The 27,163-nt window shown below is 38.3% G+C and overlaps 1 long non-coding RNA gene across 1 annotated transcript in view; it reads right to left on the bottom strand.

Annotated features, from left to right (window-relative positions):
- Positions 1–1,982: 1,982 nt before the first annotated feature.
- The window catches only part of LOC132123558 (uncharacterized), a 71,770-nt gene continuing 46,589 nt past the window's right edge, over positions 1,983–27,163 (bottom strand). Inside the window, exon 3 of the long non-coding RNA XR_009426535.1 lies at positions 1,983–2,363. This is a non-coding gene — a long non-coding RNA (uncharacterized LOC132123558). The remainder of the gene's footprint in view (positions 2,364–27,163) is intronic.

Here is a 27,163-nt window from a genome sequence, read left to right as displayed (position 1 = left end):
AAAGGCTCTGTAGACTTTAGCCCTTCCTCACAATGTTCCAAAATGTACCGACAGGCCAATATTCCAGACATTCGGAAGCAGGCTTTGTTGAGGTTAAGGGTAAACACATGTGGCTCAAACTTTGGATATGTTTCAGTGCCGTCTTTTGATTCCAGCATCTTTATCCCAATCCTGGCAAACAGGAAGAAGTCTGTGTCCAGAAGAAGACAGCCAGGACTCTTTCTGTTTACCCATGACTCTCACAAGAGTCCTTCTGCTACCATCATCATCTCAAACAGCTGGGGCTTCATATAATACACCATAATACTAGTCTGTGTGTGTGCGTCTGTGCTCACGCATATTCAAAGTAGATTTGAAGGGTAAATTGCTTAATGATTTCTGGGAAAACTATAAATTGGGGTACCAAATAAGCACCATTACTACAATTTGATTACCAAGCAATTGAATTAGAGGGTAATCATCATTTCTATATATCATTATATTGAAACGCAATACAGGATTAGTTTATGCTGTTGGCTATGGGGAGAAGATATGACCATCTAAATAAAAGGTGAAAGTGTAAATCTACAGCTTTTAGCTACCCATTAAAGGGGTCATAGGATGCAATTTCAAATTTTCCTTTCTCTTTGGAGTGGTACAAGCTGTTTGCGCATAGATAAGATCCCTAAAGTTGCAAAGACTAAAGTCTCAAACCCAAAGAGATATTATTTTTAAAAGTTAAGACTCATCTACGCCCCCCCCTAAAATGTCTCGTTTAAACACCCCCCCACATGTCTATGCCACTGTGTGGGAAGATTTGCATAACACCGCCCAAATGTTCACACAAAGAATGAAGGCATAACTTTCATTTTTGCTGTAGTATTGTTGCCGCCACCGCTGCCATGTTGTGGAGATGCTGTGTGTTTCACTGTGAAAGCAAAACTACTGTTTGGCCTTCCAAAAGAGGCCAAGACTAGAAAGTTAAGTTGTATTTACAACACTGTTCCAGAACAGTTCAACCCAAATATTCAGATATGTGCAGGGCATTTTATGGAGGACTATTTCCTGAACCTGGGAGAAAAGCCTACAATGCGTCTGTGCACAAAGGTTGTTTCTATAAAGAGAGACAATTCCAACTCTGCAAGGACAATCTGGCGCTTCTTACTAACAGTCTGTAAGTACATTTTTATATTTAAAGAATTTGTCACTGATGATTCAAACGTGAGTTTTAAACAGGGTAAAGTAGCTCTTGTTGTTTGACATTTCTCTGATTACAAATACAGACATGGTTTTATGTTTATGCAGAGCGATATGCTACGCAATGCGTAAAAAGACAGTATAAGACATTATAATCAGTAATTATGTCCGCACTGGATGCAACAAATGTCTCGTTTATAATGGGTTTTATTTTTTATTTTTTTTGCCTTGTTGCGCCAGGAGATGACATCACAGTATGGTAAGGGGCTTAACACATCACACACTTGAGGTATTCAACCAGTCACAATGCACTGGATGGCTGGCCATCAGAGCAAACCTCGCTTTTAAGAACGATGAGTTTTGTAAAAATCAACAAGTTTCAGAAAGGCGGGGCACAGAGGAGCAACAATAATGTACATTATGTGGAAAATAAACCACATAAAGACATTGCATTACACCAAATACACAACAAAATGTTATTTTTATCAACATCATATGACCCCTTCAAAGAGCAAATTAAAAAAAAAAAAACTGTACCTCACTGAACTAGAGGCTGAAAAGCTAGGTTTGAGGACAGTATACTACATAAACAATGCTTAATCAGACATATATATATATATATATATAATTTTTTTTTATTTATTTATTTTTTTTATTAAAATACTTCAGAGAAAACATGCATATTCAACTATACATTGTGTTTTGCACACACATAGGTTAATATTACTACTACTAGTAATACTTAATTATAATAAAATTAATAATATTATAATAATTAAATATTATTATGTAATACCCGTCAGCCTACCAGTCAGCACAAAAAGATAACTGCATTAATGAAGCCTAAAAGTACAAAAAGCAACACGACTATTATGTTCAAGGATTTCTTTTGTCACAAAGGACTATTAATCTCAGAGATACATCATGGTATTACTTCTTCATACATGTTCCCACTCATCACCCATACTGTATTTGCTCACGCAAGAGTGACTTTGCTTTCCTTTTCCTGCAATGCCCCATGGGATATGTCAGCTATCACAGAAATTGTGACGTCCTTGACAATCGTCCAGATGTCTTTGTGCTGTGATGATGGAGGATGAAGACTTGAGTCCCTCATGCTGATGGGCATCAGGCAGGCCTCTGAAGAGTCTGCACTGTCAAGTGGTGGCTGCATGAAGAGGTGAGTGCTGGGGGCAGAGGAGAGACACGGGGCTCCATTGGTGCAAGAGTCCTTCTCAAGACCAGCTCGTCAACCCAAAGCTGTCCACATTTTAATACATAACATTAACATATTTCACAACAATACTTCAAATAAACATGCATGTTAATAAAGAGATAAGAGATGTAATACCTAGACAAACTACCCTGAGTGAACCAGTGCTCTTGAAACGCCCTGAATCCCGCCAGCACTCTTCGCATGTGCTGGTTTACTTAAGCACACAGGACCAATCAAGCCACTGATTACTCGAATGGGCTAATTAAGGCTCATTAGACTCTAAGTCCTAACACCTGCATACAGTACACTCTGCATGCGGACAGGGCCACAGCTTCTCTCCCACAGCACGCGGCTCTGCTAGCTGTCAACACTGGCCCCAACAACTGTCCCAGTCATCGGTCCGCTTTTGTTCCCCGCCCTTCACACTCTCTCATAAGGATCTCTCCAATTATGTGAGCAGACTGGGCACGTTGTGGAGTGGCCCAGTGAAACACAACGTGCCATGCTAAACAGGCTTTGTTAGAGACACAGATTTCTGATGCGAACAGCACCACTGGAGACAAAGCTAAAGAATAGGAATATGGAAATTGTGAAGAATTTAAGATCACGCATTCAAATCTTACACATAACACAGCAGTAGTCTAAACAAAAAGAATTATACTGTGAATAATGCACCTTAATAACTACATCTGAATTCAAAATGATGAAAAATACTAGTTTCTATCACATTTATACATGGTATCATTCGATTATACATATCTCTATCAGTGATGTCAAACGGTTAATCGCTATGTTTACATAATATACGTGTGTGTTTACTGTGTATATTTATTATGTATATATAAATACACATACAATATATATTTTGTAAATATTTACATGTATATATTTAGCTATATTCATATAATTTATATATTATATATATAAACATATTTAATATAAAAAGCAAAATTTTTCTTATATATATATATATATATATATATATATATATATATATATATATATATATATGCATGAGTGTGTATTTATTTGTATATATCATACAGTAGATCAGTGTTTCTGCCATTTTTACTTATGACATTAAAAATCTACTGTATCATCTAGAATTCAGAGTTTCCCACTAACAAATAAGACTTCACTCGATCATTCACATGCTTGGAACTCGTAATTATGATATTTCCGGCTTCATTTGAGAGGCACAACAGTGGGTGTGTCTCATTTTGAAGGCAGCACCCCCAGTAGGGTCGCATATGCTGTCGAAGATGTCTCCAAAGAAAGAAAAAAAATGACAATTTCTCACAAGGAATAACAGTCAGCTTTGTAATGGTTAGTTTTTTTCTGAAATGAGACATCCTCAATGACATACGTGGCTGACAAATGCAACCTCCAGAGGGTGCATGCTTTGAAATGGGACACAGCTAATACTCTAATTAATTATTTGTTTGTTTTACCAAAATAACTAACAGTAACAATTTATCTTGAGGACCAGTTCTCACTATTAACTAGTTGATTATTAACATGCATATTACTAGCTTATTGGCTGTTTATTGTTACTTAAAAAGCTAATATTAATGCCTTATTCAGCATGACATCCCTTAAACTAACCCCAAACCCAAAATTAACAACTACCTTACTAACTATGCAGCAAATTAGAAGTTTGTTAAGGGAAAACTCTTAGTTAATAGTGAAAATGTGTACCCTATTCTGAAGTGTTACCAAACTAACTTATAAGAATGATTTGGTTGGGAATCAGACTACAGTGGAAATGCAGTATCCTTTTATCCACTAAAGACAAACAGCTCTTTTCACGCAGTATATTCAGCAGTGGTGAATAGTAGCACAGGACTGTGTTAGTGTAGTGTTCCATCCACATCAGCGAAAGTATACTTTTTATTATTATTATTAATAATTGTTGGCGTTAACAGTTTCTTGCATGTGCATTCTACTGTGGTCTTCGTTCTGTACTTAAGAACACGTCTGACCTGTCACATTGATTTATATAATGCTTTGCCTGACTAAGTCATGTTATACTTCATGACTTCAAGAACCTTGTTCATGCTTAATGTTTCGTGCACCAGACGTGTAGGCCAACTGAAGAAATCTTTCATTAAAAGTCAAAGGACTTTTAATGAATGTCTGCTAAAGTTTGACCTTACAACAGTAGTTCAGCCTGTAACGTGAACAAGAAGTGCACACAGTTCAATTAGGTCCGTAAAATCCGTATGGCTCCAAATACAAAAACTTTATGACAGAGCTTCAGTGGCCTCTTGTCCCTGAAAAACGCTGTCCATTCCAACCTGTGTCCACTGGCATGCAGACAAACACAGGCTCGATTTTCGAAAAAATATTTTTTCAACGGTGCAAAAACAAATAAAATATGATATCTAAACCTTCTGCAATAAGGATAAACCTCGGAAAATGTTTATGAAAAATAATCACCAGGACACCACACGCATGTGGTGTTTACACTGACGCCAGTGTCGCAGCTATCCCACATCTCCGACAAACACTGGGGAGGGGGCAGGCGGCAAAACAGGAAATATCTTTTGCATATTATTTTAAGTAACTGTTCAAATTTCATTTCAGAATGGTAATCCACAAAACAAATATGTAGAGGCATATTTTAAAAAGGGAGGCTCTGCTTCAATTTCCTATTGTGGTGCAGAATGTGTGTTTACTCTTTGTGTCTGTTTGAATTGATTTGCACAGCTCGGCAGACAGCGGCTGAATGCTGCGACCAAGAATCCATCATCTCATGTGATCTGATAGTTCTGCAGTATTAGATTGATTTTCCTCTCTCCTCTCATCTTTCCCCGTCTCTCGCTCTCTTTGTCTGCTTTCCTACCATTGGCGACGTTAACAAACATGCCAAGTTACCTGTCTCCCCATCTGCTAAGATAGAAACACAGTCTCTTCCGTCACGAACAACAGATTAAGGTGTGAGAATAAAGGGTAAATTGTTCACGGTTGTGGTTTATTCCTTGACACCAACCTTTTAAAAAAAAGTGCGCTCCAACTGGCAAAACCTAAATGATCTTGGAATGCTTTTTTGGAAATATCCACTTGATGTATTCTTATTCCTGCTGGATTTGGCCTTCAACTGCTACGAGAATAGAGACAAGAGGAGGCTTAATTTTCCCAAACCATCTTAAGACTCTCGTCAACTCCTCAGAGCCATCGTGTGATCTCTATCTCTCCTTCCCACTCGAGCGAAGTTTAAAAACACCTGTCATGGATTCAAAGCGGGGACTCAGGGCAGGCGATCACCTCTCCGGCAAACCCTATAGGGAGAGGAATTGGAAAAAAGGAGATTTTTAAAAGCTCAAAGATCCTCTCATCGCTCTTCTTTAACCGTCAGCGAAGGCAGCAGAGACTGCGCGCAGGTATAAGCCCCACTCTGGCATACCTGAGACTTCTATTTTAAGCCCTCCCTTCCGTACGGCATGTCAGACGAGCCCGAAATCCCTGCTAATACTAGTTACCTCTGAAACATAGATCTTACTGTTTGGCTTTTAGCTTTGACAAGTTATTTCCTACTCCCTTTGAAATAAAAAAGTGGAGTGTTCTGACACCGACTTTACGTTTTTGAGCTCATTAAAGCCGGGATCTGCCTCAATGCTACCTGGATTTTTTTTTACAGCCGCGATAAGCCAAATTAATATGAACTCGTCAGGGCCACTTAAAATGCTTCTTGTTATCCAAAGCCCTGAGCTCCTGCAACTTATCACACAGCCACTGATATCCTTTAAACTAGCAAGGTGCAGTGCTTTAATTAAAACTAGTAACATTCCCTTGGAAGAGGAGGAAAGGAAACGTAGAGGGGTGGACTTCATAATTTATCACAGGCTGGAGTTAAAAGGAAGTGATTTCACAAACTAAAGCAACGGCTAATACCGCTTAAACTGACACGCGGCGAGCTTCCCCTGTTCAGACGGGCTGGCGAAGAAACAAAGTCCCCGAGGATGTACATCATACGCTAAGCTGTGAAATACTACATGTAGCATGTTCTCTGGCGCAACCCTTAAAACTGGCACCAAATGAAAATGGATGTGTGCTCTTCCTTTGTGCTACTGAGCCATGAGATATATCTTTATAATATCCACCATATTTTACTGATAATAAAAAGCAAAGCGTCACATTGCCACCGGAACACTTAGCTAACATAGAGGGAAGAGGCGGCCATAGCAAACAATGTAAATCAATCTGAGTAATATTGCTTTAAACTTAATGTAATATACTCTCTGCAAGTATAGCCGTCCTAATGTACATTTACATACTGGAGACACAGGCGTATATGGCGTATGAGTACATATCCCTAGACGTACAGACATCCATAAACACACACACGCACACAGGCACAGGAATACACACTCGTACACACTAAAAGTCTATTGAGTATTTTTTTTCTTTGCCAAGGCGCTCTGAGGATAATACCATTCTTTTTCTCTCCCTCTCTCTGTCTTTCTCTCCCTCTCTCTCGCTCTCTCCACTTTCTTTACAATACATCATTCAGTTCTGCCTTATGCCTGCATGAAATTCATTTTCTAATGGAAATATTTGTTTTGTAAATCAAATATGTATTATGCACAGAATGCAAAGCACAAATTAAATTATGTTAATGAAATGAAAGAGATATGAAATGCATATTTCATGGACAAAACATAACCCCAGCGAACAGCCATTTCTTGATAAAAATCTTTAAACACAATCTCATTCAGAGAAAGACATATTGCTAAGGCAGATAGCACCTCATTAAAATGGTCTCCTTTAATATCAGTGCTTAGTATATATAGGATTGTAAATAACCACTGGGGACGAGGAACCAATAATGAAATACTGTCTTTAATAGCTTGCCCATTGATGTCAGCATAAAAAGTGCGTAGAGGAATATTGGAAATTGGGCGCGCACACACATAAAGTCAAAAGCTGTAAATGATTGCATATTTAAATAGAGCTGACTAAGGCAAAGATGATATAGATATAAGTAATAGGCAGAATATTATGCTGACCTCACATAATTTAACTAAAAAAAAAACACTGTTTTAAATTTTATATTGGTTACAGTTAATGAATAATAGATTCCTCGGCTGTTGTTATGCACTGCATGATCCTAATAATAATAATAATAATATATATATATATATATATAAAGGCGCCTAAAAGAAAAGAAATGGAGCCGTTCTGCCTAGCTAACTCACAAATGAACTAAACTGGTTTTTCAGCAGAAATAAACATGGCAATACGTACAAAAGCTAGAGCGAGAGAGAGATGCCCACTGCTTTGATTTGATGGTGGTGAGAGTAGAGAGGGTGGGGTGCTTGACCTGGCTTATTCTGCTTAATGCTAAATATCTTAATTGCCCCACAATACGCAATTACCAGCTGCTCCAAACAAAGCATGGATTTAAACCCAAATAAAACCCAGCTGAGGTCTGCTGAGATTTTTTTCCCCCTCTCTCAGCCTCTTGCCACTTGATTGACAACATGTATGTGAGTGCAATAAAGGCATTTGCATCCAAACTGCAGGTGCAGCAGCCCTTAAATTCCTAAATGTGACCCTAGAACACAAAACCTTAAATCGTGACGGTGCATGGGTCAAAATGATCCCATTAGGATATTAAATAAAGATCATGTTCCTTGAAGATATTTATTAAATTTTCTACCATAAATATATCTAAACTTAATTTTTGACAAGTAATATGCATTGCTTTAAAGGTGATTTTAAAGATTTCCAAATGAACTCTGCACCCTCAGATTCCAGATTCCAGTTGTATCTCGGCCAAATATTGTCCTATCCTAACAAACATTTATTTTTTCTTAAAAAAACAGACCAGCACCCCCCTTGAGGATATGAGTAATAGTGTTTTCCATACTTACCCTTGGCCTTTTCCTTTATCCAATACTGTCAAGTTAATTATTAGTTTTTTTATTTTTTTATTATTATTATCTTTTTGTCTGACTATGAAGAGATTATACCATCAGGATGGACATATCATAATCTTTTCAATTTTTGCTGAAAAATGGACAGCTTTTTCCTCAAGCTGTCAGAGCCATCCTAAAGGTCTTATCCACTAAATAATCTGATTAACAGATTTTAATTGTGTTTTCAATAATTGTTATTCTGCATTTGTTTAGCTGCGAGCTGAGAGAAATTGAGCACAAGGGGAAACACATGAGAGCGTGAGAGAGATAAACGGTGGGAAGGAAAAAACGAGGTGATGGTGGCTGAAGTCGGGCTGATGAAGGATGGAGACCTGTCAGAGGAGGTCACCACACACAATCTCATCACATCAGCCTCACATTACACACTTCATTTCCATCCTACCAGTTTCTCCACACCTGACTGAAAACAGGCCGGTCCACTGCAGGTAGCAAAACAAGTTAGTGTTCATACACAGTTTTATGTTTTTAAGCAACATTTTATATTTTAGAGGTATATTTCAAGTATATTTTTATTCGTACTGACCTCATGCCACCATTCTATAACCGCCAGCAACATAATACCTGACAGACAAGGTAAGAAATCTAATATATATGAAAACCAAACCTGCCATAAAACTAACTTCTTTCGCTTCTATTTTCTTGATTTTAATATTATAAATCAGTAGTTCTCAACTGGCTTTGCTTCAGGACCCAAACTTCACATTAATCACGGTAATGATCCAAAACAGCATTTTGTACAGTACTTGCATACACAAAAACAGAAGTTTGTTTTACTTGACATTAAATATTGCATTAGTATTTATAATATTGCAAGTAGAAAGTTTGGCTGGAAGTTGATAAACCTTAAATATTCAGTTGTAGTCTTGTTCAGTAATAACATTTCTGAAAATCATAGTTAAATTATTAACAAAAGAAAGCCTTGAATTGAGACATTTGGTTTTTATTTTAGTACCAACCATTAATTTTGACATTCCTAGGTCTGAGAGTTGTTTGAATGTAACTTTAGGATTTTTTTTCTTTCAGCCTGTGACTCGATCAAAACAGGCCCAAGGCATTTTTGGGTCGCAACCCACCAGATTAGAATGTAGAGTTTTACAGCAGCTGATAGAAAACATGTTTTGCCTCTGTAGGCTATAATATCTGCTAAAGATGAAGCCTGATGTTTTCACATGTATTCAATTGTGATTTTCTAGGATACACATTACACATAACAAAATCTATAGTAGACATATGTAGCTGCCTCACACTAAACTTTGAGACATTTAGCACCCAAACTCCCCTAGTTGTTGACAGTTAGACAGACTGTTACAGTAATCTCCACTATTTCTTTAGTTTCTGAGTTTATAGGCTAGGGCCTTTTTGATCTGAATTAACCATCTTTGACAATCTGTGTGGATTTTATTTATGCTTGGTCTTTTAAAATGCAGCCTAGAGACCTCTTAAGAGTGATGTAACATCCTGTGAGAACCATCAGAAATATGCAGGCAGCTCTGTGCATGAGGAAAGCGTGTGGGCCATATGAAATTATGCACATGCATCCTGGTATTATATGATAAAACCCTATTCTCTCCAAATGACCATATCTCACCCATGTTACGTCCTCCCACCTCACAAGCCCACCAGCTGCATGCTGCTACAGCTGACATCTTTTATAACAACCATCATGCTCCATATGCGCCGTCCCTTTCTCTCTCGCTCACTCTTCGCCTCTTAGAGGAGTTCCCACAGAAAACAGCGGTTTGCGATGACTGGACACATCGTGTGAGGCACAGGATCGCAGAATAGCACAACATGCCAATAATCCTCCTTTACAGTCTAAATATGGCACTTGAAGAGTAAGATGCAAAAGTTGAAATGGGATCACGGATAGGCAATTAACACCGCTCTTCAAATCTCCTTTAGGCTGTGGAACAGGGGAGAGCAAGAGTATAGGAGAGCAATGCTGAATATGGTGGCAGAAAAAGGTGACCTTGTTAGGTAATTAACATCTCTCTCCAAGTTTAATTAGAAAGGCTACATCAATTCAAAATTCGAATAAAAGGAGTGCGGCAATAAAAAAAAAGAGACCGAAACACCAGCGTCTGTATGTAAAATGCTCATCTGATTGTATAAAAGCATTAAAAATGCACCTGTTCGTGGATAAATTGCTTCACTCACTAGAAATCCTCAGGGGCCGAGTGCTTTTCAAAATAGCATCAAGTGTTAAGATGCTATTTACATGCGTTGATACATAGAATGCAAAGCCGGGGAAAACAGAGAAAAGACGGCAAATTACTTGTGCATGTCTCAGTCCTCTTGTTAAGATTCAAAACAATGCTTCAAAACTTTCCTGATTTGGGGCTCTGGGTCTCTGTAGGCCCGTTCTTTCCCTGCCAAAGCCTGCCTTAACCCCCTTTAGTGTTGAGCAAACAATCTCCTCCCGCTCACAATAACTTTGAAGGAAGATGTTTTTGTTTAAGTCCCAGAGCCGTTATTGGCATCCGGTCCAAAAATAAAAGCGTGTTCTCGTCGGAGGCTGACTGACGGGTGGCTGACAGTCCGCGTAGATGAGCCGTATATTTATCAGATGTTTAATTGAGACGGGGTGCGCAGGTCGCCAAGTTAATGTAGCAGGGACGATGCGGGATTTATAATGATGATTGATGGTGTGACGGCACCGGCCTGACTATGAGCGCTTTGCGCTGGTGGGTCCGACGCCGTGGACGGACCGGAAAGATGTTCCTAACGAGGGCTGGATCCTATCTACTTCCTCCTGCCACTCAGCTCAACTCGTCTAACATGACAGGTCTGACCTCAGGATTGGCACAGACACACGTCTGTCCCTGTCCAATCAGACATATGCAGAGGCACAATGCAAACTGTTTTAGTGGTTATTCGAGGCATAGCCCAGCCCTGTGTGTATGGGGACATCTTTGGGTGAATAATGGAACACAGAACACTTTTGCTTTCACATCTGAAAGATGTCATTTAGCCCATGTGAGGTAAATCTTAATATAACGAGAGCTAAGATTAAAGGTCCCACTAACCTCAGTATCAGCCTCAAACCGATAACATCAGCTGTACTGCAGTTCTCAAACAGTTACAAATACACTGACTCTTCTAACACTACGCTTCCCATGTATTACACAGTAGTGAAGTACAGTAAGCATAGGAACATTATATAGACAAGCAGCACTAAAAAATTTTAAAGTCTCTAATGCTCACCAAGACTGCATTTATGTAATCGAAAATACAGTAAAAGCAGTAATATTGTGAAATATTAATATTTCAATTTAATCAACTGTTTTTTTTTCATACATTTCAAAGCAGTTATTACTTCAGTCACATAATTATTCATATATCATTCTAATATTCTATTTGGTGTTAAATAAAGATTTCTTATTATTATCAATGTTAAAAACAGTTGTGCTGCTTAATATATTTGAGTTCTTTACATGATAGAAAGTTAAAAAATGACCTTTATTTTAAATAGGTTTAGGTTTTGTAACAATGTACAAATGTCATCTTCTATACATTTAATGCATCCCTGCAGAAAAATAAATAAATAAAAAATAAATTCCTTAAATAAAAATTCTCACTGGCCTGAAACTTTTGAACAGTAGTGCATATTCTTCCTGTTAGAGAACACATTGTGTATGCCCTAAATAAATAACTAAATGAATGAATGAATGCATTTATTTATTAATTAATGACATTTAAGATTTAATTTAAACCAGTGAAGTTGTTTTTTGCTTTTGTTTCTTCAAAATTTGGGCTTTTGCATTCCACAAAAACAATCATACAATTAAAAATAAAGGTAGAGTAATATAAAATCTTTAGTTGGTAAACCATCCCTTTAAAGGAACACTCCACAATTTTTTTTTTAAATAGGCTCATTTTCCTACTACCCTAGAGTTAAACAGTTGCGTTTTACTGTTTTTGAATCCATTCAGCAGATCTCCGGGACTGGCGGTAAAAAAAAACGGTAAAACTCAAAAACTTTATTTTCAAAAATAAAAAATAAAAAATACAAGTGGAATGTTCCTTTAAGTTTATCCCATTGAATGCACTATACACACATCATTTTATTAGTGTTCAAGATTAGCCATTACTTTTTACTTTTTTGGCTTTACCAAAAAATATGTGATTCTTTAGCCCTAGAAGCCCACTTACAATAGCCCCTACGGAGACTGCACAGTGACAATTTTCCATGCACATTAACGTAGAGGTTTACACAGAAGCTTTGGCCTAGAAGTTTGCTCATACTTGTGAAGTGAAGGTGCTCATACAAGCAATGGGATGTCACTTTAACTACTACATATAAAATGACAAAAAGGTCAAGCACAAAATAAAAACGGCTTAGATTCATGATCACAGGGAAATGCTTTTAAAGTGGAGACACAAATAAACAAATCTGAAATGATGCAACTGTGAACAGCACAATCTCGTCAAAAAAACGGATCAGTCATGTTGGCACTTGTCCCTCATAAAGTGAGGCGTGCGGCAGGTACACGGATTTGGAGGGGCTTGTAATTGCCTACAAGTGATGCACTAATAACGTGACAGTAACCTCAGGACCTCTCGAGAGCACCAAACACCAAAAAGAGGGGAAAAACCAAGAGAGGAGAGGAGAGGAGAGGAGAGGAGAGGAGAGGAGAAAAAACAGACTGTCAGTGAAAGACGAGAGAAGAACAAACCCACTCCACCTTGCAGGAGTTTGGGGTCCGATTAGCGGCGCTTCATCCAGCAGCAATTATACCGACTAATTAGAATTGGACAATTTCTTGTTTGAAGCATAAAGAAATGACAAAGGAGGGCAAGTGAAAAGCTATAATTTAGAGCGAAACAGCATTAAAAACCCAGCCTAATCCCGTGCTAGCATGTGCCTCTATGATAACATAGAACGCAGACTATGTCCTCGATTCTTCCCCTTTCTCGCTCTCCCCATTTTTTTTCCCTTTTTCCCCTTTTTTTATTTTATACCATCTGGCCCTCTCATCTCTGACATAAAAAAAGAAAACTAATTCATGTTCGGAGTCATCCACATGATGAATAGTGTAGGTCCAGGTGCTATGAGTGTAAAAAAGGAAAGTGGAGGGAAAGAGAGGGAGGGATGAGGATGAGAGAGAATTATATATGTATATCATCTCCCATTGTACACAAGGGTGATTTTAAACTGCGTTCATGATTAAAGCGAGGGCTTACGTTACAGTATATTCCTCACCGCAAAGTGATCGTAATTAGATATTTAATCTGTATTACAAAATAGCCTGTGATGCCAAAGACAAAAAAAATAAAAATAAAATGTTGGAAGATGAAGGGATGGGTAAGAGATGATAGAAGGCGGCAGAAAAAAAGCAGCCTTTTTTCTATCATATGAAGGTCACAATGCGATGTGATTGTTTGCCTCAGTGGAGGTGAATTATGTCACCCAGACAAGCTTTTAACCCATGTTACCTTCATTCTCTCTCTCCCTCGCTCGCTCTCTCCCTCTCTCTTCTTTAAACAGTTTTCTATTGAAGAGGATTCAATCACCATAATGAATCTGAGGCCAGGCAGCAATCTTCTCCACAGAAAGAAATTCTAAAAGGTTATAGAATTTGTAAAATGAACAGCGCAGAGGAAATAAATGGCAACGTGTGCATGCGTGTATATATATATATATATATATATATATATATATATATATATATATATATATATGCATGTGTGGGGTGGGGGAATCAATTATTGCAGGACACAAGGCAGTCATAATATTTAGCGGCCCTCATTCACTCTGCTCAGGTAGGCTCAAACACTGATGCTTGTACAGGAGGTGAGGTTTATTTTTAGGAAGAGTGTGTGTGTGTGTGAGTGTGTATGCCACGCCCGGCAGGCAGAAGGAGGCTGGCACTGAAGCGTATGAGGGAGGCGCCCCTGACTGAGTCTCATAATCATATGCTAGATTAGGTTAAGTGGTGCACAAACCCGTCAGTAATTCAGCCCACTGTCTCCCAGGGAAACTGATTCACTCCTCCCCCTCCTCCATCATCCGAACTCCACGACACACACACACACACACGCCAAACATTTAGCCGGAATGGGTACGTATAGGATGCCAACGATCCCCCATATGTGATCAATGCACCCGTCGGCCTTCCTTCTGAGCTCCATCACATATGAAATGACTCCACCTTGGAATATTTCGGAGCCCGGGCTGGATTGATTGATTTGTGTTATTCTGAGTGGCGTGTTCACTTACTCCATCTTCAACCAAAAGCCCTCACGCCGTAGCGACTAATGTTCTGTCAGCGCCGCCGATCCTCAGATGGGCCTGTCGTTAAGGCCTGCGAAGGATGACGAGGGACTGGCGTGACATCAGATAGTGGCCTGGCGGAAGACACCTATCCTCCATGTTCCTACATAATGAACTCTTAAAGAAGGTTGCCGGCTGTGAGGAGAGCCGCGGGAGCCTGGAGCTCATCAGTGTCAGTCCTGAAAAGGTTCCGGAATGAATGAGTGCGAAGAATCAAAGGGAGATTACACGTCTGACCATGTATCATCCTCGATATATTGAACGGCGCCATTGTGTAGATAGAGCGCTTATAAAAAGTGGTATTGTGCTGGCCTGAAAGACTGTGTGGGCTCTCTGCATGACTAATCTGTCTCCTCCCATTATTTTATTCAATCTTCGCTGACTTTATGCCTTTGACATTTTTGCTACACTCAGTAAGTTTGAGTTGAATGGACAATTTTAACGATTTTTTTAAAGGCATTTGCCAAGGCAGCCTGTGCGCGCGGGGAACAAAAAAAGAGGCTATCTCTTTGTTTCAATGCATAATTTATTACTAAAAATGGTCTTTTGACTAATTCCAGCGGGCAGGGTGAGAGTCAGAACATGTTCTTTTCCTCTCAACACTGAAAGGCGCATTGGATTTTTCAAGTGAAAACATTTGATAATGCCTCGGTAAGAGATGTCTCTCTCTTAGTTGCTCCGTTCAACTCTTTCACCGTGCAAAGAAAAAACACGCAAGTCCAAATGAATAGCGGCTCGGGGTCTGCTATAGATGCGCCGCTATTTATATTCCTAACCAAACTGCTAAGAAAACAATTCAGAGTCAATGAGCTGTTTTTGCATTCATAAGCATAACTGATGTGCTCTGAGAGATTTATACAAAATCGCACAAAACACACACGCACACACGCACCTAAGGGCTGTGGAAAAGAAAAAGGAAAGCAATTCGATATGTAGTATACTGCCAAAAAATAAACACACACGCACATACAACTACCATTTGTACGTACACTGCCACAGCAACAGGCTGATAAAACACAGAGTAGGACGGTCACTGGCATTAAGAGATTAGCTTAAGTCCAAAAGCAATCATCATCTGAATATTTGATTATTAAATCTGCCTGTTAAATTGATTATGGTAATGCAGAGGGCAGGTGGGATCGGGAACAGCACCTGGCCCCATATGGTGGCCGCACACAAACACACACACACGCACAAACTCCTGCTACGTTCTGCCCACTGCTGTCATTGCACCACATCAAATGTGTGGACTCATCTCTCTCTCTTTCTCTCTCTCTCTCTTTCTCTCTCTCTCTCTTTCTCTCTCTCTCTCTTTCTCTCTCTCTCTCTCTCTCTTTCAGGTGAGAGCTCCCTTCAGGCCGCAGGGCATGGTGTACTTGCAGCCGTGAAATCAGGTTACAGAGAGTGAATGAGCTGAGTGTGACTGTCAAACACGGTAAAACACACCAAGAGACAAGCGTGCTTCCCTCTGACTTATTGAGCAAACATTTATGAATGGGATGGTAATAACGTGGAGGAAGTAATAATACAATACAAATGGTGTCCTATATGTACATCAAAGTACAGTAAATGTGTCACTTAGGAAAAGCGATGGTATCAAAAGACCTTCACTTAGATATTATGGCTTTTGAATGTGGACTCAATGAGATTAGGGGGAAATATTGCACAGTATATCAGTAAGCATCCTTACTCGTTTAAAATAGTTGACAGATATATCGGAAAAGTGCATTTTGTAATTTTTGTTTATGTTGCACTGGCCAATATGACGGTTGTCTTGGTTTTATACCGACACCTAGCGAAGTGAATGTTACATCATGTTTCTGATGCCATTGTCGTAATGCTCTGTTTGCAGTGAGCCATGATTCATTTATTCAGTAAGTGAACGTGTGCACAAACAAGCACGGTTACCGAGATAAACCAAGCATTGTAAACCAAGTATTTAGCTGGTCATGTGATCTGAACACGTCACCGCCAATTAGTTGAACCACTCTAGGTAAACTCCATGTTTTTCTTAAGCTACTGATTGGACTGAAGTCTTCGTCTCATGTAAGTGAAGTCTTCGTCTCATCATTAAAAACGTTTTTATTTCTGTGTTAACTGAGACTAGTTGATAAAACAGTACACAGGTAAAAAGTTGTACACCCCCCACTAATTTTCATGCCAGGTGGATTTTGAATGTGACTATTATAAATTTTTATAAATAAATAAATAATTGTATCTTTAATAAATGTTTCATTTTTTTCTTGCTGTGGCAGAATATTCACATGTCTAAATTTGGACCATCCACTTGAGTCACACCTTCTGTAGAACATTTGCTTTATATAGAAAATCATCTTCCCACCCTCATGTCACTCAGAAGTATTTTTCCTGAGAAACACAAAAATATCAAATATCAAATTATCAAAATGTAACAGTTCCATCCATGGTGTTCACTGGTAAATTACAAAAGCATTAAGAAATAATTATAAAAAAATACACATATTACACACACATACATTTGACAGTGCCAGTAGCTTATACTACTAATAATATTTAAATATGAAACCCGTAAATATTTATATACATATGAATATAAATTGATCCATTAGACTAATCATCTAACCCCTAAAGAAAAAGGCAGCTTTTCTACAACAGTATATAAACATATGATCAGCCCTCTATTTAAACTTCACTGTCACATCTATAATTCTATATTTCCACTCTGCACATGAAGATACTGCTGGCCAATGTGGTCTGTCTGTCTGTGCGAGCGTGTGTGTGTGCATGTGCGTGTGTGTGTGTGTGTGTGTGTGTGTGTGTGTGTGTGTGTGTGTGTGTGTGAGTGTGTGTGTGTATGAGCAGCAGGTGGAGTTCTGAGTTGATGAGCTTGTCATAGCTGATTATGTCACTGTGGGGCTAGCCTTCAAAACTGACGGCAGAGCTACAGTACAAGAGCTCTTACACGTCTGTCAACACACAGTGGAGACAGGCTGTTTTAACAATCTCACACACACAGAGGCTCCTGGGGAAAGCTATATCTTCCCTTTGAGGCAGTACAGGGCAGTTAGAGTGGTACAGTGCTACAGGATTTCAGGAATGAGTGGAGTCTGTTTAAAAGCACGGGCGAGCGCTCTTAGACATGAGCACAGAGGAGTAGCTAATCGCCCTGTGATCTTTTAAACACGCTATGCTATGTTCAACGGCAGCTTGAGAACTCATTTAAGGCCTCGGAGGAGAGCGGGAGGGGCGAATGTGCTGAAATTACCCGCCGCTAAACTGCTAAAGTCAGGCTAAAGCGCTGATTTATTCAACAGAGACAAAAGACCAAGGGATGGTTTTAAGAGATTCATATCACTGCCAGAGTCTCCTCCAAGGAGCTTTGTGTGGAAGTGTGTGTGTGTGTGGTTTGACTGGTCTTTTTTTAAACAACCAAATGCATGCAAGAGAAACTATATTCAATGCTTAGAAGCAAAAAGTAGTGACGTGTGTATGTGTCCATGACCACTTCTGACAGTCAATTTTTTTGAAACAAACCAAATGACCAACAGGAAATATAATTTAGAAAAAGCTTTTATCCAAAGCAAAGTACAACACACATATTTACTGGTAACCTTGTCAACAAAATTACTGATTTTGGTGAATCAAAAATACATTTTTTATTGTGTTAATAAAAAAAAATATATATTTTCATTAAAAGACAAAAACTGTGACTAAAAGCTTTTGTAAAAATGAATAATACACATATTCCAGAAACAGTCTACATGTAACACACTGATGTTTAACCCCATTGGGGTTTGGATCTACAACCTTTACCGGCATAGATCATTTAATCACCAGGCTATACAATCCAAACAGTGTTTTTGGGCTCTGTCAGGCCTCACCAGAGCTGCTCTCGCATTAAACACTCTTTGAAAATGTCCCAGAACCCTCTTCTCTCCACCCTCCCACTCCCCCCCCCCCCTCCCTGGGTGAACGCACATCCTCTCCCCAGCATTTGGGTTATTATTACTATTATCATTATTATTTTGGAAAAGCAGCGCTGTGAGCGTATTGCGTCAGGGCCCCGTAAACAAATCTATTATTGGTGATGAATTGTATAATAACACGGGCATAATGTGTTTTTCTCACACTGAAGTGTTTTGAGGTGCTGAACTGGAAAAAGTCCTCCGTCTGTAAAATTTGAATAAACGCACAGAAGACAGGAGAATATCATCAGCTCTCTGGCAGAGGCTCATATATGTTTTTCTTTATTTCTATTTTATTTTGGTTTAGGTATATATTTTTAGTTAATGGAATGCTTATTAATCAGACCTTTTCTATGGCATCAGATTGTGTCAATTTGTTTTAGCTTAATGATGCTCAGAGCACTTACATACTACAAGATGACAAAAATGTATCATAAAAACAGTTAAAAAACTAAACAAAACAAAAAAAAACTACATTACCATTATTTTTTGTGTGTGTGTGTAATTTGAAAGTCTCTTATGCTCAGCAAGGCAACATTTATTATTTATTTTATTATCAAATATTATTATAATACTGTAAACGCATATTTCACAATACATAGCATATAATGTACACATGCAAATGCATATATATATATATATATATATATACATACATACATACACACACACACATACAGAAACTGATAAACTGAGATTAAAGAATTAGAACATTTATTCTGATTTATTTTTTAGATTTTAAAAATGTTTAATGTCACTTTTGATCAACTGACCCTAAACTGTTGAACAGTAGTGTACATTAGTGCCCTGTGCACTTGAACATCTGACAGAGTACAGAATACAGAGTACTGTTTTGAGCACATTCAGCTAAAATTATGGATTTAATGTCTTGTGCAACACCTGAATGAGAACTCAGTGAGAACTCTCAACAAGAACGCTTGCGGTGTATTCCAGTAATTGAGTATTTAAATGCATAATGTTGTAACCAAGAACTATGGGCCACAGTGAGGCTTAATGTACACAGTAATAAAACCCTTTCGAAAGCGCCTTAGTGCTTTTCTAGTTGAACGGTTACACACTAGACTGATGTAGCTTACTGTAATTCAACTCTATGAGTTAAAAATCAAACAGTGTTGGAGCGGAGGCCAAGCGGTTAGTGCATGTGCTCTGACATCTGGCATGACATCATTCACTCATCCTCGTGTTTACCTAAATCATAATTGTCTGCATCCCATGAATGCAGTGTGTATTAGTGAATAACTTTCAATAACATTTTAAACATCCCCTTATTAAAAGCAACATCTTTGAATATAGTTCATAATTCATATGGGAAAACTTTAAACATCTATGATTTTTTTTTCATACACTCTCATTCCTAAGCTTTCAAGGGGGAAAAGTACAAAGCTGTGACTGGGGTGCCACTGCAATAGCTAAAAGATACATATTTGTACAATTTTTACCCATTTACTTACAGATGGTACATATTAATAACCTAAATGTACATATTAGTTCTTTAAAGGTACATATTATTACCTAAAGTGGGCATATTATATTATATTTTGTTCCTCCATAAAAATGTATATACATTTGAAAAGACATGAGGGTGAGTAAATAAAGATTTCATTGTGAGTAATTTACATTCCACTGGCTTAGTTTTTAATGCAAAGATAAAGCGTCCTCTAATGGCAAACATATTTTTTGAAGCACACTGTAAACACGTCTGGACATCTTTTGTCACACACACCCACGGAGCAGATTCATGCATCTACAAAACCATATTACACACTGTTACTCATTGCTTTTCCCTACATCACCCTTACAGAAAACACACACTCACACTCTCACTCAGTGACGTGGATGGACACCCACACATCCTGGCTTGTGAGCCTGGTGTTAAATGTGGGAAACCATGATGGCAGGAGATCTCTAGCAGGAGCCGAGGACGATCCACAGAGAGAGAACCATGTCATGTTTTCTTTACTCCAACCAGCTATTACTGCCACCTCTGATCGGTGCAGTGCTATGGGACCTAGCTGTTAATGTTTATATATTTCTAACTTCATTTTTTGGACAATAATTAGTAATTAGTTTAACTACAGTCTACATATAAATATACCTAAATGACAGGAAAGCAGGCATCTGCCAACCATTTGCAACAGCAGTCAAAGTCAGTGGTAATCCTAATATAGCCACAAACTCTACCTGAATTTCTGCAAATCAGTAAAAATTATTAACTAATTTAACATCACCTTATTAATATTCATGGGGCAGGCTTATACATTTACATTTAAACTGGGGAATGGTAAGATTGTTAAATGGTTCCTAATGATCCCAGTGATGCATTTGCGTTCCTACACACTTTTCAAATCAAAATTCATTTTTTTTTTTTCAGACTTTGTATATTGTTTCAGATGATATTACATGATTAAAAGTTAAATTCATTATATTGAATTCCCACCTTGATACTCTCAAAATACTACAAAATTTCAGTAAGTAAAATTCCACAGTTGTCAGTACCATTGCAGTGACTACTGGAACTACAGTCTGGACCTGTCCGCTGCTTTTGACACGTTTAACCCTCAGGAGTCTAAGGGTATTTTTGGGGCCTGGAGAAGTTTTGTAACATTTGTGCTTTTTTCAGTTTCTTATAAATATCTAAATGGGTAAAGTCTAATCTCACTGTAATCAGCACAAACTGGGCTATAATAATATGTGAAATGCATGCATGTACAGTTGTGGCCAAAAGTTTTGAGAATTACATAAATATTAATTTTCAAAAAGTTTGCTGCTAAACTGCTTTTAGATCTTTGTTTCAGTTGTTTCTGTGATGTACTGAAATATAATTACAAGCACTTCATACGTTTCAAAGGCTTTTATCGACAATTACATGACATTTATGCTAAGAGTCAGTATTTGCAGTGTTGGCCCTTCTTTTTCAGGACCTCTGCAATTCAACTGGGCATGCTCTCAATCAACTTCTGGGCCAAATCGTGACTGATAGCAACCCATTCTTTCATAATCACTTCTTGGAGTTTGTCAGAATTAGTGGGTTTATTGTTTGTCCACCCGCCTCTTGAGGATTGACCACAAGTTCTCAATGGGATTAAGATCTGGGGAGTTTCCAGGCCATGGACCCAAAATTTCAACATGCTGGTCCCCGAGCCACTTAGTTATCACTTTTGCCTTATGGCACGGTGCTCCATCGTGCTGGAAAATGCATTGTTCTTCACCAAACTGTTGTTGGATTGTTGGAAGAAGTTGCTGTTGGAGGGTGTTTTGGTACCATTCTTTATTCATGGCTGTGTTTTTGGGCAGAATTGTGAGTGAGCCCACTCCCTTGGATGAGAAGCAACCCCACACATGAATGGTGTCAGGATGCTTTACTGTTGGCATGACACAGGACTGATGGTAGCGCTCACCTTTTCTTCTCCGGACAAGCCTTTTTCATGATGCCCCAAACAATCGGAAAGGGGCTTCATCGGAGAATATGACTTTGCCCCAGTCCTCAGCAGTCCATTCACTATACTTTCTGCAGAAGATCAATCTGTCCCTGATGTTTTTTTTTGGAGAGAAGTGGCTTCTTTGCTGCCCTTCTTGACACCAGGCCATCTTCTAAAAGTCTTGGCCTCACTGTGCGTGCAGATGCACTCACACCTGCCTGCTGCCATTCCTGAGCAAGCTCTGCACTGGTGGCACTCCGATCCCGCAGCTGAATCCTCTTTAGGAGACGATCCTGGCGTTTGCTGGACTTTCTTGGACGCCCTGAAGCCTTCTTTACAAGAATTGAACCTCTTTCCTTGAAGTTCTTGATGATCCTATAAATTGTTGATTTGGGTGCAATCTTAGTAGCCACAATATCCTTGCCTGTGAAGAAGCCATTTTATGCAACGCAATGATGGCTGCACGCGTTTCTTTGCAGGTCACCATGGTTAGCAATGGAAGAACAATGATTTCAAGCATCACCCTCCTTTTAACATGTCAAGTCTGCCATTCTAACCCAATCAGCCTGACATAATGATCTCCAGCCTTGAGCTCGTCAACATTCTCACCTGAGTTAACAAGACGATTACTGAAATGATCTCAGCAGGTCCTTTAATGACAGCAATGAAATGCAGTGGAAAGGTTTTTTTGGGATTAAGTTAATTTTCATGGCAAAGAAGGATTATACAATTCATCTGATGACTCTTCATAACATTCTGGAGTATATGCAAATTGCTATTATAAAAACTTAGGCAGCAACTTTTCCAATTTCCAATATTTATGTAATTCTCAAAACCTTTGGCCACAACGGTAATTTTGAGAAAAAAAACATTATGCGTGGTTAGTGAAAAAATGTTAAATCACTTGAATAAGGCAATAAAACACATACAGAACATTGGTTTCTGGGATTTTTGAGAACTGGAGCTTGTAGCCTAGAATTTTTCTTTCTAAATTATGTGAAAATCATCTTGTTTACTCACTTACAGAAAACAATATATTGATTTCAATTTTCTAAGACACTTTTTGTTGGTAAAAGTCATATGAGAGTAGGCGTCAACTATCATGAATATCATTGTGATTTACACCTGAGAAGACAAAGGGCCGCATAATGAGCTGCATAATGAGCCATTCAGTCATCTGTGCCACTGAGAGGGAGGAGTTACAAGAAAGAATGTGAGGACAAAATAAATGTATATAATTTTATGTTTGTAGTTTATTAAGAATATATTTAATTATCCAACAACATAATTTAATATCCACTTGGGGGAATAGTTAAACAGTTTATTAGGCACAATCAAAGCTTACTTTCAAACTAATATTTTGGCATCATTACTCCAGTCACACAATCCTTCAGAAATCCTTTTAACAATCTTATTTTCTACAAAAAAAAAAAAAAAACATTTATTATTATTATTATCATTATTATTAATGTTGAAAAGAGCTGAGAATATTTTTCAGGTTTTTTTAGGGGGAATAAATTGAAAGAACAGCATTGTTTTTACATTTGTTACAGTTATCTATATGTTACATTTATATTATTTACATCAAGCTTTTGAATGGTATTGTATTGTATATTGTTATTAAAACTTCATAATGTTTCACTTGATTATACATTTAGTCAGGAATTATAGTTTGGAAAAAGTATTTGGAAAAAGTCTAGTAAAGTAACTAGTAAAGTGTTTACACGTTATGTGAAAACTAGTACAAATATATAAATAAATAAAAAGAGACTTACTCATGTTTATGATCTCTGCTGAATGAAGCACTTTTTTTTCTGAGGAAATCCATTTCTCAAATCCTCAACTACATCACACCTTTTTTTGGGGTGAATTATGTCTTATTCCTCTCATCGCGAAGCAAACAGTAAAATAAAAGAACTTGAAGAACAGTCTGGCTGCTTTTTCTTCTGTGTGGGCGTATTCAAGCCGCGTGCTTCAGTTTGAATCTGAATAGCGCGTTCAGTGCATCTACATGACGTCATTAGGATTTGTCATTCAGAAGCATGGCTTTTCTTATCACTGCTATGCTGATGACACCCAACTCTACTTCTCATTCCAACCAGATGACCCGACGGTAGCTGCTCGTATTTCAGCCTGTCTGAGTGACATTTCTAGCTGGATGAATGACCATCACCTTCAGCTCAACCTTACGAAGACAGAATTCCTGGTGATTCCAGCTAACCCATTGTTTCATCACAACTTCTCTATACAGCTGGGTTCGTCAACCATTACTCCTTACAGGACAGTCAGAAACCTAGGAGTTGGGATGGATCATCAGTTAAGCTTCACCGACCACATTGCTACAACGACTCGGTCCTGCAGTTTTGCCCTATACAACATTAGGAAGATTAGACCCTTCCTGTCAGAGCAAGCCACCCAACTTGTTGTCCAAGCTCTTGTTCTCTCCGGACTGGACTATTGTAATGCTCTCCTGGCGGGCCTTCCTGCATGTACTATCAAGCCTCTGCAATTGATCCAGAATGCAGCAGCGAGGATTGTCTTCAATGAGCCAAAATAGCTCATGTTACTCCTCTCCTCATCAGGTTACACTGGCTACCAGTAGCCGCTCGCATCGATTTCAAGGTACTAATGCTTGCCTACAAGATGACCACTGGCACGGCACCAACATAACTAAATTCACTGGTTAAATCTTATGTGCCCTCCAGAAAATTGCGCTCTGCAAGTGAACGACGCCTTGTGGTGCCATCCCAAAAAAGTTCTAAATCACTCTCACGGACCTTTTCGTGGATTGTGCCCAGCTGGTGGAATGACCTCCTGATCTCTATTCGTACAGCTGAGTCTTTACTCATTTTCAAGAAACATCTAAAGACTCATCTTTTTGCCAGCACTTAACCAACTAATACGAGCACTTTCCTTTTCTTGTCTTTTGTATTAAAAAAAAAACCTGGCTATGCGTTCTGTAAACTGAGACTTGTCATGGCACTTGAATACTGTTGTTGTTCTCTTGTTGACCTGACTGCTTCTATTGTTCTCATTTGTAAGTCTCTTTGGATAAAAGCGTCTGCTAAATGATTAAATGTAAATGTAAATTTAACTATTTGACCATTTACAATGTAGAAAATGAGATGTGTTTATTATTGATGCTTACTATAATTCTAATTAATAATAACACAACTTGTATTCAGATGCTGAATAGGTTGTAAACTGTACAATGGATCTCTTATTTACATTGTGTTACATCTTATGAATTTATGAATACAAATTCTGGCATTTCGAGAGATAATGAACAGATTCTTAAACACGTCTGATTGGCCATTGTGTTAACTTGCTCAACAGACATATCTGTGATTGGCTACAATGCTCAACGCTTAAAAAAACACGTTGTAATGTAAATGGTCCTTACAGAGCGTGTGCACAAATACATACAGGACCATTTGAAAAGCAGCTGTAAATTCCATAATTTTCCATACATCTGCTTTTGTAGGAATCCTGAAATACAATAAAACCAGTATTATTGTAAAATATTGTTAAAATGTAACTATTTTTATTATTTACTTTTTCAATTAAGTAATTTATTCCTGTAATGTAAAAGTTCAATTTTCAGCATCCATTACTCCGGTCTTCATTCTAATATGCTGATTTGATGCTCGGGGAACATAAAAGTTGAAAACAGATGTGTTTCTTAATATTTTTGTGGAAACAGTGATGCATTTTTAAGGACACTTTGACGAATAAAAAAGAGCAGCATGTATTTGAAATCTATATCTTTTGTAACATCAGTGCTTGCCATACATTTATTTATTTGTGGTGGCCCACCACAATATCAAAACGGACCGCCACAAATATATTTTCCAAAAGGCTTTTACTTTGTTGTATAAATATGAGCACTAAATATGCACATAAATATGCACATTCAAAATGCTGGCTTCAGAAAATTTTCGATACTTTCATTTAATCTTGCCTGTAATACCTAATAAAGCAGCATCTGTTAGCGGAGCACACACATATATATATATATACACAGGTGCATCTCAATAAATTTGAGTGTTGCGGAAAAGTTAATTTATTTCAGTAATTCAACTCAATTTAAACTGTGTATGTGTATTAAATAAATTCAATCCACACAGACTGAAGTATTTTAAGTGTTTGGTTATTTTAATTGTGATAATTTTGGCTCACATTTAACAAAAAAAACCCTCAACAAATTAGAATATGGTGACATGCCAATCAGCTAATCAACTCAAAACACCTGCAAAGGTTTCCTGAGCCTTCAAAATGGTTTCTCAGATTAGTTCACCAGGCTACACAATCATGTGGAAGACTGCTGATCTGACGGTTGTCCAGAAAACAATTACTGACACCCTTCACAGGAAGGGTGAGCCACAAACATTCATTGCCAAAGAAGCTGGCTGTTCACAGAGTGCTGTATCCAAGCATGTTAACAGAAAGTTGAGTGGAAGGAAAATGTGTGGAAGAAAAAGATGCACAACCAACGAGAGAACTGCAGCCTTATGAGGACTGTCAAGCAAAATCGATTCAAGAATTTGAGTGAACGTCAAAAGGAATGGACTGAGGCTGGGGTCAAGGCATCAAGAGCCACCACACACAGAAGAACTGGACTGTTGCCCAGTGGTCCAAAGTCTTCTTTTCAGATGGGAGCAAGTTTTTTATTTCATTTGGAAACCAAGGTCTTAGAGCTTGGAGGATGGGTGGAGAAGTTCATAGCCCAAGTTGTTTGAAGTCCAGTGTTAATTTTTCACAGTCTGTGATGATTTGGGGTGCAATGTCATCTGCTGGTGTTGGTCCATTGTGTTTAAAAAGAATAATAATAATCACTGCACTCGTTTACCAATAAATTGTGGAGCACTTCATGCTTCCTTCTGCTGACAGCTTTTTGAAGATGCTGATTTCATTTTTCAGGAGGATTTGGCACCTGCCCACACCGTCAATAGCACCAAAAGTTGGTTAAATGACCATGGTGTGGGTGTGCTTGACTGGCCAGCAAACTCAGCAGACCTGAATCCCACAGAGAATCTATGGGGTACTGTCAAGAAGAAAATGAGAAACAAGACCAAAAAATGCAGCTGAGCTGAAGGCCACTGTCAAAGAAACCTGGGCTTCCATACCACCTCAGCAGTGCCACAAACTGATCACCTCCATGCTATGCCGAA

This window comes from Carassius carassius, chromosome 3, assembly GCF_963082965.1.
Source record: "Carassius carassius chromosome 3, fCarCar2.1, whole genome shotgun sequence".
In the NCBI taxonomy this organism is placed as follows: Eukaryota; Metazoa; Chordata; class Actinopteri; order Cypriniformes; family Cyprinidae; genus Carassius; species Carassius carassius.
The sequence above is the reverse complement of the archived record's forward strand: the minus strand, read 5'-3'. Positions and strand labels throughout refer to the sequence as shown.